Genomic DNA, 14,777 nt, shown 5'->3' with positions numbered 1-14,777 from the left:
GTTTTTAAGAGAGCTAGACATAGTGTCACTGAAGGCAGACATTCTAACAAAATAGGAAAGGAAAGGAAAACAGACGCCAGAAGTGGGAACAGGAAAGGGTTTCATACAGACGAGAACTGAACTGACTTCAAGAATCAAGCAAGTTTTGCTTGTGGACACAGCCTGGCTCTTTGGTTGTACCATGACACCAAATGGGTCTTAAAATATGTGTCATCCTATTAACTTCTGTCCCCAACTCCTCAGTTTCATGCAAAAACTTCTGAAGCAAGCCCCAGTACTAACTGCATTGTCCTTTCTCCACGGAATCCTCCATTAACAAAGGAAAGATCCAAAGGAGGAAAGATGTTAGGCGTCTGGAGGCAGCAGCAGCATACAGCTTAATTCCCATTAGGGACATAAAAGAAATCCAAGTGTAAATTGGAGTAAATTGGCATAACCTACCAAAACAGATTCCAACTGCTCTACTGCAGCAGTAGATTATCTTATTTGTGTCCATCGTTTCTTGTTTTTTAAAAAATGCATACAAATGCTTTGCAAAAAAAAAAAAAAAAGGCTCCAAAAATAAATTCTGAGTTTTACAAAATGGATTTTTTTTTAAAAAAAAGAGCATTAGAGAAGTCTATATGGAAAACATACATTCAAAATTATATGTATTAGGGCAAAGATGTCATTGATTGATTGACTGATTTTTGAATTGAAATACTATCATATCATGAAAGAGTCCCAAGGTTAATAATAAAATAAAATATATTAATAATAATAATAATAATAATAATAGAAAATAATATTAATTAAAATGTCTGTTGTAAATGAAACACAAATGAAACACAAAAATAGAATATAAAATTAAAACAAAAACTGTCAACAACCAGTCACACAAAAGACAACATCCTGAAATATCCTCCTTCTGTTTTGAATAGTTTCTGAAAAGCTACTACACAGGGGACTATAACAACAAACACAGATTTTTCTACCAGTGTTTCTAGAACTGTTTCATGAACAGTTGTGGAGAGGAGGGGACCCTCCGTGCAGCATAATAATACTAAAAAAAACCTGTGAAACTTTATAAAGACTGCAGCCAAACTGATCCTCCTTTTCCTTCACTCTTCCTGTTACTTCTACACAGAGAAGGCATCAAATCCATCTTGGTAAACAACTTTGCTTTCACTATTCCAGCCTAACACTTGAACGTTCAACTGTTGTTTGTAACATTGCTCATAGAAAAGGCCTAGGGACTAATTTGCCTATAATAGTAGTGATATACCTTTATTAGGTGTTGTTTGGTGAAATTCTGCTTAAGGTGGCCTCCAAGATTAACAGGTCCTTCCTGTGCTATTATGTAGAAGTTTACTTTAAATTGTGTCCAATTTAAATTGTTTCCTCACTCTTTCTCCATGCCCTATCAAACACACCTTGATTGATTGATTGATTGATTGATTGATGATGCGTCATCAAATTGGTGTTGACTCCTATTTTTTCTATGATGATCTATCCCTAACCTGTTCTTTCAGATCTCCCAATGGTGCACTTATCACCCCTGTAACTGAGTCCATCCACCTTGCTGCTGGTCATCCTCTCTTCTCTTTCCTTCCACCTTTCCCAGCATTAGAGCTTCTCTAGAGAACTGGGTCTTCGTATAATGTGTCCAAGGTAGGATAATTTAAGTCTGGTCATTTGTGCCTCAAGTGAGAATTCTGGGTTGATTTGTTAGATGATCCATCCGTTTGTTTTCTTGGCTGTTCTCAGGACTCTTCTCTAACACCAAAGCCCAAAGGCGTCAATTCCTATCATGCTTCTTTAAAGTCCAACTTTCATTTCCATAGAGTGTCACAGTTCATTTGTCCACATCCTTCTAGAAAATATGGGGAAGGCACAGTACTATCTTTTGGGGCCTCCATAGCCCACCTCCTTTTCCATCCCATGACAAACAGAAACCAGGCTTTCTCTCTTAGGTCACCCTCTACCTACAGCACCCCATGAGAAGGAGTGGGTTTGAAGCCTCAGATATTACAGGGAGGGGGGGGAACTGTTCTGGAACCCAGCACCAGCTGACTTGGGAAAGGAGCCCAAGGCCCCAGTCAGCAAAGTGAGCCAGAGAATAAGAAAACTCCCAACTGCAGCAGCACTGGTATCATTCATTCCAAGGGAAGCAATAAGCTTTAACAGATAAAGAAAAGGCCACGTTATCAGGCAATTTGACCTGAAACAATGCACACTGATACCTTAAAAATTCCTTCACAGCTCCATTATGACTATTAAGTCAGAATCTAAATATCTTTCTAAGCAGAAATGCTGCACTCCACCTATGAAAACTTCATTAAAATTATTTTCTCCTTTGAAAGAAATTTCAGAAACAAATTCTCTTTCATCAAGCTGAAGAAGTGCTTATAGGAGAAAAAATGTAGGAAGGTTGGTGGGGTTTTGTTCTGTTCTCTTTTGTTTTTTACAAGACACTATTAGTACAGATGAATTTGACTAACTTTTCTTCACTTCTTTGGCTTCTACTCTGTCTTTTTTTTTTTTTTTTAGTACAGTGCTAAAGAGCAGATTCCATTCTTCCCACTGCTCACCCAGAAACATCTCACAAAGATCAAAATGCATTAGAAGCACTGTAACAAGCAGTCCCAGAACAACTACTCTTGATAGATAGGATTTGTTTTCTCACTAGAAAGTTTCTCACACTTGTGGGCCAGAAGGAGAGCAACAGCAATTGGCTCTGTGGACTCTTTGTTCAGTTTATGCTCCTTTGCTATTTCAACTGATGGAGATGAGAAGAAAGATGGAGGAAACTGATTTTCCCCCTCCTCTCCTCTTTTCAAAACCCATTTGGGAGATTCTTGAATGATTTAATCTGGATTAAGATAAAAAAGATTTAAAATATCCAGATTTTTTGTGACAGATTTCCAGGCCATTTGCAGACAAATTCCACCACTGTAGAAAGGTCGGTAACTTTGGCTGGATTGCTGTATTCTCTATGATAAGTTCTGCAATGGTCTGCAAGTTCTCCAATGTGTCTGAGAAAAAAAGTCAAATGTTACAGTATATATTCTGTCAGGCAATTAGAATTATGTTGCTGATCATGATCATGATGATGCCATGTCTGTGTGTAAAGTTTACTTCCCTCCTGTACCAATTTATGACATGTTTGAATTAGGAGAAGAGAAATTGAAGGCATGCAGTTACAGAGGATCTTCTAATGCCCATAGGTAGCTGAATTTAGAGATTCTGCCATTACCTATATTTCCTCCTTGGGTTGTTTCATACTTGACAAGATATCTGCATGTATTCATATCTATACCCAATTCCAGTTTTGCACTTGTTCATACACCAAAAGAAAAAGGAATTTAGAAGTTGACCTATACAGTGTCCATCTATTATCCCCATATTTTTGTAAATTTTTGATTTGGTGTGTGGTGTGTTTTGTCTGGTTTTTGAAAGAGGTATTCTTGTATACAGTATGTCCATTACACTAACACTGTGGATTGTTGGAACTCAATTGTCTCCCACTGCTCTTTTCTTTTCTTTTTTCTTTTCTTTGTAATAAGTTTATTAAATCTTTGAACAAGAAAGATAAAAATTAACAAGAACTAATATTTAAGATAAGAGAAAGAAAGAAACAGAGAGAAGAGAGAGAGAGAAAGAAAACAAAGCCAAAAGTGCAGAAAGAAAAGAAAGAAAAAAGAAATATAAAGAAATGACTTCCGATTTTCTTTTATAACAGTTACAGCCATAAATTTAAATTGAACTCTTACTCTAAGGTTACAACATAACTTTCATTTTTTCTATTATCTAATTTTTTTTAATCATCAAACCCATACATATATCATAATTTCATTTTTTTCTGTTTCACGCAAAAAGTTCAATAGGGGTTTCCAATCAGCCTTGAACTTAATCAGTGTCTTTAGAACTGTCAGTTTAGCCATCTCAGGAAACTCCACCATCTTCACAATCCACTCTTCCATTGTGGATGATGTCAAATCTTTCCATCGTTGTGCATATAAAAGTCTCGCTGCTGTTATCATATATAAAACAAAGTTCCATGAGTTTTTCCCAACTCTTTGTCAATTGGTCCCAAAAGAAACATCTCTGGCTTCAGTTGAATATTAATCTTTAAAATCTTCTGAATTAACATATATATTTGGATCCAACATTTTTTAACTTTTTTACATCTCCATCAAGCATGATAAGAAGTCCCCTCTTGTTCACATTTCCAAAATAGATTCAAAGTACCTGATACATTTTAGATGACTTTTCCAGTGACAAATACCAGTGATACATCAGTTTATAAAAATTCTCTTTAATATTATAACATAATGTAAAGTTCAGTCCTTTCATCCACATATTTCCCACTGCTGTTTTCTCAGGGTTTTTAGCAAGTTACTTGTTTCCAAGATTTATCAGTTTTCTTATGCTGGTCTATGACCATAATAAAGATTTGATTTGATTTGATTTGATTTATCAGTTTCCCTTTTATGAAGTGTATGTTGGGACACAAACCCGTAGGTCCAAAGAGCAGTTTTGTATTTTGGAGCTCAAACCACAACTATGCCTTACATTTTACCAAATACTTGGCAAAGTGTTCTGAGTTTTTTGTGGGTTTTTTTGTTTTGTTTTGTTTTGTTTTTTGGCCTCATCACTTATCCTTTTGGAAAAATAGATGCTTTGTGATCTCAGAACCTAATAATTCTGAGATCCCTAAATTGTTATATTTCAACATGGAAGGTTTATCTATACAACATTTTATATTTTGTTTAGGTTATTACTCTGTATTTCTCCTACCCCTTCACGCTTTGCCAGCAAGACTGCCAAAACAATAAAATGCAGGAAGTCAACATCAGCATGACAAGTTGTTTCCTGCTACTCTGATCTTTAACTACACTTTTCTGAACTTGACATCTGTCCTAAAACTCAAGTCATACATACTTCTCTTCCATTAATATGAGTCAACCTACAGATGTCCTTTTGCTGCTCTTAAGAGTCATGTCAGAAACAATCATTGACTTATTGTCAACAGGCTCAACCTACCATGTTAATGGTGTTTTCAGAGCCTCTCTTCACCGATCCCACTGTCCTCACATCTGAAGAATCATTATAAAATAACTTAACTATGTTCTTGGATGTGGGAGGAAAGGTGGAACCTGTACATGCTTGCTGGTTTTCATGCAGATGACTCAGAGGACAGAGATATCTGCCCTACAAAGAATTCCTCTTTCCAAAGCAAAGGTTAAGTGCACTGTAAACTCTCTGAAGTGCAACACTGTGCATGTACAACAGCAATATTCCCTGTTCATTTGAATAGTGTGCTTCATGCTTCCCTGGGCTTCAGTCTGCTCCCATTATGCTAGAATAACAGAAATACATTTCCGTTCAAATCCACTCTTGCCATGGAAATTTATAGGCAATTTTGGGCCGGTCACACTCTCTCAGCCCAGTCTATTGCACAAGGTTGCTATTGTTATCAGAAAAAACATTGATGGAAAAAATGGTATCTATCTGCTTGAGCTCCTGGAAGGAAGTTGGGATATGCACTTAACAAATATTAAATAAATAAATATAAATACATGTGATAAACAAATCATAAGAATGCACTACCCAGAAAATGCAGAGATGGAATTGGAACTTCTCTGATAATCATCCCATATTGCATGAATTTTGTGACTTGTCTTACCAAGAGGATCATCTATCAACAGGAAGACTTAATTAACAAGGCGGAAATGGCAGGAGTACTAGTGTACAGTGACCAAAAATGCTAGTGTTCTTGATTTTATGCAAAACTAATGTTGAGCATAGTCAAAGATATATATGGATTTTTTTAAAAAGCAGATTTTAATCAATTTAGAGCAGTGATAAATACATTCCTATATAGGAGAGGCTAATGAGAAAAGGAACTTAAAATGGCTGGTAGTTCCTAAAGAAGAGAATATTAAAAGGTCAAGGGCAAACAGTTCCAGTGAGGAGGGGAAAAAGGATGGTAGCAAAAGCAATGTGGCCACACAAAAAGCTTGTTGAAGATCTGAAAACAAAGAAGACACATACAAGAGCACATACAAAAGATGGAAAGAGGGTCCAATCACCAAGGAGTACAGCAGTTAGCCTAGAAGGAGGCAGACTGCAATTGAATGTTGGGGGAAAATCCTTCCTACCAGAAAAAGCAGTTTGGAACCAATTACCCCAAGAGGTGGTGGCTCTCATTCACTGGATCTTTTGAAGGAAACCATCTCTTTGGGATGCTTTAATTTGGATTCCTCCCACCAGGATTGGACTCAGTCTAAATTGCCACCTTCTATTTAAAAAAATAAATAAATCTGATATTACCCAGCATAAGATCCAGTCAGGGAAAACTACTCTGAGAACACATCTGTTGGGATTTAGTAATTAACAGTTGTGTTCTGATAACGTGATAAGCTGTAAGTATGGTTTACCAGCAAGTAGCTTATCTGCATGTAACCCCTGGCTTCTTGGCTTTAACAGTTAAACTATTTACTGCATCATTTGAAAGGTATTTTTTGCAGCAACTGACCAGATAATGTCTCCATAATTCATAGGTACATAATATAAGCCCTTCAGATGTATATTGTTGGCCATGCTAGCTTAAGGACAGCAACCTGAAATTGTGATCTGCCAACTTCAAGACAGCCACACAATGAACTCACACTAACCAAATGTATAACAAATCCATGGATGTTCTCTGAAGTACTCTCAATATGATTTAAAACAAACTATAGTGGCTGCTTCCTATGCCTAGCACTTGGGAGGAGGATCCAGTGAGCAAAATGAGTGCATTCATTGTTAAGGCGCATTTGTGACATATTAGTCAATGTTCCCACAAAACATCCTGCTCCTTTAAGTCACATGAAGTCCTTCCAGAACCCCATTTGCACCCAATATCTCTACTATATATTGCTAGGGTAGCAGCCAAGTGTTAGTGATTTTTTTTTTTATTATAACACTAAACCTTCCCCCCTTCCCTCAAAAAACAGCCTGAAAATACCATTTTCCTTGCAGATTATCTCTCTGTCTGTCTGTCTGTCTGTCTGTCTATTTATCTATCTATCTTGTACACTGCAGAGGGGTTAGGTTTATGAAAATTATCCCAGGGTGATTTGGGGTTATTTTTCAGGGTTTGGTAGGATTAAGGATGGGTTATTAACCTTAATACTTAAGTAAAATTAGTTTACATCCCAGAAACCTCTAGCTCTCATTCTCACCCTCAAAATCCCTGAAAAAGCCCAAATTGTTGGAAAAAGCATTATTCCACCACTTCTGGTACCAATGGAAGGACCACTGGAAGTAGTCCTTCCAATGTTGACTACTGTACTTTAGATCAACAAGAGTATTGCAACAGCCTGGCAGCATTTTTAACGATAACAAAATGATATTAAAAAGAAAATGGGGGGGGAGGGATTGCCTCTTCAGCATCTCTGGTCCTTCAGTCAAAATACAGATCCCTCCACATCAAACTTGATGCCATTTTCATCAGCCAAGTAGAAAGTATGCCTTTGTTTTTGCAGGAAGAGAAAACAGCTTAATTGTAGAGAGGCATTTAAGCTCTGAACTAATTGTTAGGGCTGAGATATGCATGACGACAAACATCCTATAAACTTTCTGCTTTGGGAAGAATTCTCTCCCTGCACTAATGGGAGCTTTCCTCCCAATGTAAATTGCAGCTGTGAAGAGGATCTAAACTGGCTGTGCAAAAGCAGCTAACATTTAGATCTTCTTCCTTCCCATGAGCCCAGATCATATTGGTTTGGCCCAAAGCTGCTACAGTATTTACATTTAAGACATACACATACACACCAACACAGGATCGTACAGCTGGCAGTTGTGTTTTCACCGGTACATCTCGTGTGCCTTGCATCAGGTCCCCTAATTAAGAAGAAATGTGTGTCATGGTGTGGTTGCTCAGGGCTGCTCACATGAAAGATCACACTGATAACAAGCCCAGTTAGATGGGCTTTGTGTTTCTTTGGTTGTCATCTGGTTGGGTAAAACTAATTCCAAAACCAATTGTGGGGGGTGGGGGTAGAGAGTAGGGAAGAGACAATCACCACAGCGCAGTGAGTCTGAAGAAGACTTTCAAAAGAATATGCTGCCGCCAGAACTCTTAAGAATCTCAAAATGATTCTGCCTAGATGTGACAAATTTTGCAAGAGAAATCAATGCCCATGAAAATCTGTTTCAGGGTTATTTCTAAGCAATACCACTAGTGTATTGTGTTGCTAAACTTAACTATACCAACATGCCTTGATAGACTTTAGTCAATAGCTAGGGAAAAACTGACCAAGAGCGTAAGCATCTGCTTCATTGCAGTCAATGCATACACTTTCACATTTTCTTTTCTGTTCTTCTGAAGTTCAGTAAGACTGAAGAAACAATTCAATCATACTTTTATCACCTGAACTGATTAAGGATGCCAAGTGACTGAATCTTGACTTGGTTTGAAGCATACAGTAGTAAGATAAGTTGGATGATCTGGTTCACTGAGCACCCCAAATTCAGCTGTAGTGACTGCAGAACAAAATAGCAAAAAATTAAAGCAGATATATAGGTACACATGGATGTATTCAGAGCAAGGCCTATCCAAAACTGGTCTCCAAATTGTAACTTTTAATGTGGCAGGATGGGAAAATAATTAAGTGGGGCATAATGATAGTAACTTAAAAAAAAAAAATGATAGTAACTGTATTTCTTTAAATTTTATTTGAATTAAGTGTTTGTCCTGGCCTAGCACAACACTTATTTGGCCAAGTGTGATCCTCAGTCAGAAAAAAGAAAGTGCCATTTTAAATGTTTTTATTTCATTTACTAACCAAAGTTTTTGAATTGGCTTACAAGGAAAAAAAGACAGAAGTTCTTACAAAAAGACAAAGAGTGTGCAAGATTTCCTCTGGAGAGCAGGTGAGAGCCAATTTGGTATAGAAGATAAGGTGTTTGAATAAGATCAGGGAGACTGAGGTTCTAGTCCATCCTCAGCCATGGAAATTCACTGGGTGACTTTGCGCCAGTTGCTGTCCCACAGAGGGTTGCTTTGAAGAAAAAGGAGTATGAAGAGCTATATATGCTCCCTTGAGCTCTTGAAGTGATACAAATCTAACAATAAGTAAGTGTGCAAGCAGCCATTCTGTTTCTGAATAACTGGGCCATGGCAAATCGCAAACAAATGGTAGCTGTGCAGTCCTTGGGGTTCTCTGAGCTTGGTAGTTTTCTTCCAAACGTTTTGTTACCCAGCAGTGCTCAGCACTGAAGATGTTACCTAGCCAGGTAATGAAACGTTTGCAGGAAAACAACCAAGCTCAGAGAACCCCAAGGACTCCACAGTTCAACCCTGAGCTACACATATTCTCTTCCAAATGGTAGCTGTCACAATTAGATATTAGTTCCTCCAAGAACTGCTGTCAATGCCTCTTGACGTTTTGGTTCCCAGGGCAAAAGGAACTAATTGGGCACAGATTTTATGGGTCTCTTAGATCCTTAGGTTTCTAACATAAACTAAGCTAATATGAATTGTCCACTATCATGGCAGGTAGATGCTTCTGGTTGGTTTACAAGTCTAGTCGGTTACTCCAGTCCACTCTAGCCTAATGTGGATGGTGATGACTGAAAAATTCCACCCTCCATGTCTGATTCAAAGCCTTTTCAAAAGCCCCTGGTTCCTACAACAAGTCTCTCAAACTGACTGAAATACTTCGTTTTGTTCTAAACCAGAGGTGTACATCTAGGGATCCCAGGGCCACATGCAGCCCCTAAAAAATCTTGACTGTGGTCCCTACAGCCTTTCAAAAGATACGACCAAATTGTAACTTTTGGTGTGACAAAATGATTGAATCAAATTTAATCTGACTTGTTGAATATGTGATCAATACATTGCAGTGTTTCTCAACCTTGACAGGTTTAAGATATGTGGACTTCAACTCCCAGAATCCCCCAGCCAGCAATGCCTCTACCCCTCTTTTTTTCCTCTTCTTCTTCTTTTAAGCAGGATTCCTAGCATGCCATTCAAACCCCAAGTGGAGCCCTTGGTTCAGAAAATGTTGTACATTCCGCTTTGAAAGGCAAATGAGGCCGAGAAAGAGACACTGTTTGAGACTCTGCCAAGCTCCCTTGCACCCTTTGTTTCCTCTGAACTCGGCTGCTGTCAGACATGCACCAGCCCTGAAAGCTGCCACTGAAATACAGCTTTTTTGGATGCAGCCCACATGACTTTGGTTCCTCTTGTTGAACTGCTGCCATGTTAAGCGTGCCTGGGTGGCATTGGAGGGGGAGCATTCTGGCCGGCTAAGTGGGTCAATCCACCCAACCCAAAGCCGTGATGGACAAGCCACCCAAGCATTGTAATTTTGCAGCCGAAACAGACAGCAAGCTCAGCCGTAATTAAAAATAATTATTCAAATGCACTCTGCGCGCAGTACGTGGCTCTGAAGCTCCCTGTGACGAGCACGTAGGCAGCCCGGCTGTTTTTCTTCATAAAAACTTATGAGGAGCACTGAGCAGATTAACAGCTTTAATGACAAAAATTACTGCTTACAACACCGACTTCAAATCAAAGAACAATATCCGCAGACAGATATTTTCATGGTTTTCATAACAATTCATTATAGGTGGCACCGAGGGATTACATTTTTATTTCCCTGGTGTCATTTCTCTCAGACTCAGGTTCATTTCTCTTAATGAGGCAATGGAAGATAAAGGGCAGTGACGGCTCTGCCCGGGCCGCTGCCGAGAGTGAAGCCTTTAGGGGCGCGGGGATAACTGATCCGCTGAAGGATGGCAGCAGGGAGGGAGGGGGATTAGAAGGATGAGAGGGGAGGCTGTCTGCCATAATGAACTGAAATTAAGACATAAATTCTCCCACCTTTGTTCTGACCAGATCTAACACAGGGATTCGGCTTTTTTAATGAGGAATAGATCAGACGCAAAATTATTAGCTAATTAATTGTAAAGAGAAGGGAGAGGCAGGCCGGGAGGGAGAAGAAGAGATTTCATTTCCAACTCAGGAGGGGGTGGGGATGGGGTAGGCCAAAGGGTTCAATCGGAGCCTTGGCAGTCAGGGAGAAACAAAAAAAGAGGCCGTGCTCTGCATGATGTACAGCCCCAGTCTTAAGTTCAGGACTGCCTACTGGCACACCAGCCCTTTTGGCTCCTAAAACTTGCATTGGCCGTGGGCCTCTTTTCTGCTCCGGTTTGGAGGACCATCCCTGTGAGGCTCTCCTGCCTCTGGAACGCCTTTCCCAGAGAAACCTGCTTAGTACCAACACTAACAGAATCAGTGTTGGCTTTTCTCCTTTATTATCTGTAAGGCTGAGACCTTGCTATGTATTCTGATTTTAGGCTCTTCTACCTTGATGTTGTTTTACATGAGAAACTTGTATCTGATGTTAGCCTTAAGTATGGTTCCTGAAAACAATCCAGGATTATAAATCACCATTTAAAGATGGTGTATTTGTCATTTTTCCCTTCAGCCAGACTTCCTCTGCTTGGGTCCCTCCAAATTTTCATGTTTCAGACTATAAATCAAATTCAGTCCAAAGGATAGGGATGAGCTGCGAGCAAACTGTTACAAAAGTTTTGCACTAATTGGACATCTGGTTCACTCAAATCCAGATGCTGCTTGTGTAACCAATTGTCTGGAATTGTATTATAATGTATAATCTATGTAATAGATTATGCCATACATCATGGCTTACAAACCACAATGGCCACGTTCACACACATGCTAGGTAAAAACCAAACAATCTGCACTATAAATGAACTCAGTCAGTGAGCAGATGTGCTCTTTTGGAAATGGAAGTAAAAACTTCCAATCTCTTTTCTGCAGCTTTGCTGGAGGGGAAGACAAGAGGGAGGGGGTGGAGCCATAAGGCTCATACATATCACACCAAACCAGGTGCGATACGCAAATAATGTTTCTAGATTCACGTCCCACATTTTATTTCTGTGCATTGCTTAATGAGAGGCTGAAAGTGCCTTCTTATGGTTACCGTGTTGTTCTCTAACCGTGGAAGTTGGGAGGCATTTTTAGGGTTGGCAGATGAAATCTTAAATATTTAGGGCAGTGTTTCTCAACCTTAGCAACTCTAAGAGGTGTGGACTTCAACTCCCAGAATTTCCCAGCCAGCCATGTTGGCTGGGGCATTCTGGGAGCTGAAGTCCACACTTCTTAGAGTTGCTAAGGTTGAGAAAGACTGGTTTAGGGCATAGGAAAAATGGATTTTCAAATGGCTAGCAATAAGTTGCTGCCAAGCAAGGGACCTTAGAACAATGCTGACCCAAAGCATTGATCTCAGTGGAAGGATGCCCCCACAGTCCTTCCAGAGGCATTGTTCTGGGGAAGGGCAGTCACCAGCAGGGCAGCGTTTTCCTCTCACTGAAGGCCCTAAGGGAAGCTACAGTGTCCTTTCACAGAGGCAAAAAATCAGAATGTTAAGCCAGAATTTTTGTTCAACTAACCATAGTGGCCTGATTCACATATAATACTCACATGTTTTTTTAATTGTAGACTTTTTTTTTCATGTGGGTTATTTTATCATTTGTTTTTTTATGGTACGCCGCCCAGAGTCAGGTTTTGTGAGATGGCTGGCTATATAAATAAAACATTAAGCCCCCATTAACATGTTCACCCTTCACGCTAAACCAAAAGCAAACAAACCTTATTAGGAGCATGATATACAAATCAGGCCAATGTGCTCATTTTACCTGTAGCCTTAAAATGGTAATATTTGTATGCAGCAAGTATATGTGCGTTCTTTGGTGGAGATACAGCAGCAGCATATCCAGCCCCAAACAAGGGTAGTGTCAGTCCTATAAGGTAGACCAGCCTAAGAAGCCAGTGTCATATAACACTACTTTTATTGTAACAGCTGTAGTAACAGGATCTTGCAAGTCTGGATGTAATTCCCCCTCCCTCACTTTATCTTCCTATGACCTAGGGAGGGGCTTGTCCAGGCAGTTTTCTCAAGTTATTTTCTTGGCCCGCTCCAGCTCCACTTATCTGACCATTGCCTTGGTAGCAGCTCTTCCTCCTGTCCTTCAAGGCCATTCCCTCTTCCCTCTACAGTTAGGAAGCTGATGATAATGGTAGCAGTAGATGAACTGATGGCTTTCTCACATATGAGGAAAAATAGGTTTAACGCAATAGGTGGATTAGAATGAAAAAAAAAATTAATTACTATTCCTACTTCAGTGCCACTTTTGCAACTGAATTTTGCAATCCTCTAACTTTCCCCACTTATCTGCATCTGCACGTGCATGGACAGACAGCAATTCTGCCAGGACCACCAGTGAAGCGGCTGAGCACATACTCATGAAGACAGCTGGGGAAAGCCTTCAAAGCATCTGTGCAACCTTTCCAGGGCATGCTGCTGCATTAATGCTTCCAGGAGGGGTGCTCTTCTTATTCCAATGAGCTTTGCAAAGCATCCCTTTGGAATGCTTTGTCCAACCTTCCTAGGTATGCTTGAATACAATGTATGGATTCCTTATGAGAAGAGGCGACCTTCAGCAGGCTGCGAGTCCCCTAGCCTCGACTGGGCCCTGAGCCGGATATTGTGCTAGCTTAACTTTTATATGTTCAAATGTGGGATCAGTTAAATCACTCTAACTACATAACTTCAGAAAATCAGATAGAAATTAAAAACAATTGATTGTTTTATGTCAAAACCCAGATGCTTTTGCTTTCCTTCCTTTTCTTTTCATAATGAGACACAGGTTGGTGAGTTGGCTCTGACTGACTTACTCTCACCATCCATTTCTGCAGAACTTGGAGAGAGAAAAAAAGTCCCGAGAAAGACAAATAGACAACACTTTAAAAAAATATCTATTCAATATTGCTGACATTAACACGTCAAGAGATATGGATTTCTTCAAACTGATGGGCATTAAATTCACTCTTTAAATTGCTTCAATTTGTTACTAGGCATTTATTTTCTGGAGTTTCAGTTTTAATTTGATTGAGATGTTGATGAAAGCTAGAAATGGAGATTTCCCACTTGAAAATGTGTCCTTGGAAGTCAGAAGAAATTCCCAGTATAATCTATATCTCATCAGATAGTGGGCGGCTAAATGTTTCCAGTGTTCCTGCCAGAAATCTGCGTTTGTCTTTCCTGGACAAAAGTTATTGCCACTTGAAATTTCACTCTGAAATACAGCACGTGGAGCCTGTGCTGAACCCAATTTCCTCTGGCAGCTGAATATAGCTAAGGTGGTGGTCTGAATGTTTGGCCTCGAGGCACAATACAATTTTCAACTGTTTCAAAGCTATTGGGTCAAAGGCTATTTGCATAAACATAACAATACAGCTGGAATCCAAATCCTGGATTCACACATGGGAAAGCCTGCCCTCTAGCGTTTAATGACTGTATTAGTACATGAAAGAAGGAAGGGATTGAGGGGGGAAGGAATAAAGTTTTAATGAAATATCAATAGCAACCTAAGTGAATGATTGGACAATTTGCAAATCTTTCTACTGAAAATGTTTTTTGCTATAATTGTGTCACTAATAATTTTGTTGCTAGTATTATATTAACATATCTTCAGTACTCTTACTGCAATCACATCTGAGTCCTCTGTATATAACCACAACATGTAGACAGACTTTTGGGAGTGGGAATAGAAGCAGGAGCAGGCCAGGTTGCTGTTTTCTGGCCTAGAAGCAACTATAGATGAACAACACTTGCATCTAAAGAAATAGAATATATAGTTTGTATAATTAATTATTACACATAGGCACATTCTTGTTTTATATGGAGTTGTGGTAGGATTTTGAGGAGGTTAAATCG

This window comes from Python bivittatus, unplaced genomic scaffold, assembly GCF_059951505.1.
Source record: "Python bivittatus isolate LINGU-HERP-01145 unplaced genomic scaffold, Pbiv_v1 ctg000080_np1212, whole genome shotgun sequence".
NCBI classification, from domain to species: Eukaryota; Metazoa; Chordata; class Lepidosauria; order Squamata; family Pythonidae; genus Python; species Python bivittatus.
This window is presented reverse-complemented; position numbering follows the sequence as displayed.